Below are 1,506 nucleotides of genomic sequence, written 5' to 3'. Positions count from 1 at the left end.
GCGGAGTTGAAAGCCGTTGCACTTATTGATATTTGGTTGGAAACAGAAAATGCTTCATATTGTCTTGAATAATTTGATACTTGGCAATTGTTTTGAGCTCTCAAGTAGATCATGTTTAAGCTCTTGCATCATGTAGTTTAAACCTATTAGTGGAGAACTACCGTAGAGCTTGTTGAAATTTGGTTTGCATGATTGATCTCTCTAAGGTCTAGATATTTTACGGTAGAAGTGTTTGAGCAACAAGGAAGAGAGTGTAGAGTTTTATAATGCTTGCAATATGTTCTTATGTAAGTTTTGCTGTACCGGTTCATACTTTTGTTTGCTTCAAACAACCTTGCTAGCCAAAGCCTTGTACTGAGAGGAAATGCTTCTCGTGCATCCAAAACCTTGAGCCAAAACCTATGCCATTTGTGTCCATCATATCTACCTACCATGTGGTATTTCCTGCCATTCCAAGCAAATACTTCATGTGCTACCTTTAAACAATTCAAAAGCTATTATCTCTTATTTGTGTCAATGTTTTATAGCTCATGAGGAAGTATGTGGTGTTTATCTTTCGATCTTGTCATTTACTTCAGACAGACTTTCACCAATGGACTAGTGGCATATCCGCTTATCCAATAATTTTGCAAAAAGAGCTGGCAATGGGGTTCCCAGCCCCAATTAATTAACTTGCATTAATAATTCTCTTCGCATGTTTTGCCACGATCTATCGATAAGCAACTTAATTTTGCAAATAGACACTCCTCCATGGTATGTGAATGTTGGAAGGCACCCGAGGATTCGGTTAGCCATGGCTTGTGTAAGCAAAAGGTTGGGAGGAGTGTCATCATTAATGAAACTAAAATACATGTGTAAACAAAAGAGAAGAGAGATGATCTACCTTGCTGGTAGAGATAACGTCCTTCATGGGAGCCGCTCTTGAAAGTCTGGTTGATAAGGTAGTTAGAGTACCCGCTACCATTCGTTGACATCAACAAACACCTCTCAAAACTTTACTTTTATGCTCTCTATATGATTTCAAAACTTAAAAAGCTCTAGCACATGATTTAATCCCTGCTTCCCTCTGCGAAGGGCCATTCGTTTACTTTATGTTGAGTCAGTTTACCTACTTCTTTCTATCTTAGAAGCAAACACTTGTGTCAACTGTGTGCATTGATTCTTACATGTTTACCTATGGCACTTGTTATATTGCTTTATGTTGACAACTATCCATGAGATATACATGTTACAAGTTGAAAGCAATTGCTGAAACTTAATCATCCTTTGTGTTGCTTCAATGCCTTCTACTAAGAATTTATTGCTTATGAGTTAACTCTTATGCAAGTCTTATTTATGCTTGTCTTGAAAGTACTATTCATGAAAAGTCTTTGCTGTATGGTTCAGTTGTTTAGTCATTATCTTTACTATTGCTTTGAATCACTTCATTCATCTTGTATGCTTTACAATAGTATTGATCAAGATCATGTTGGTAGCATGTCACTTAAGAAATTATCCTTTGTTATC

The sequence above is a fragment of the Lolium rigidum genome, chromosome 3, assembly GCF_022539505.1.
Source record: "Lolium rigidum isolate FL_2022 chromosome 3, APGP_CSIRO_Lrig_0.1, whole genome shotgun sequence".
Taxonomy (NCBI): domain Eukaryota; kingdom Viridiplantae; phylum Streptophyta; class Magnoliopsida; order Poales; family Poaceae; genus Lolium; species Lolium rigidum.
This window is presented reverse-complemented; position numbering follows the sequence as displayed.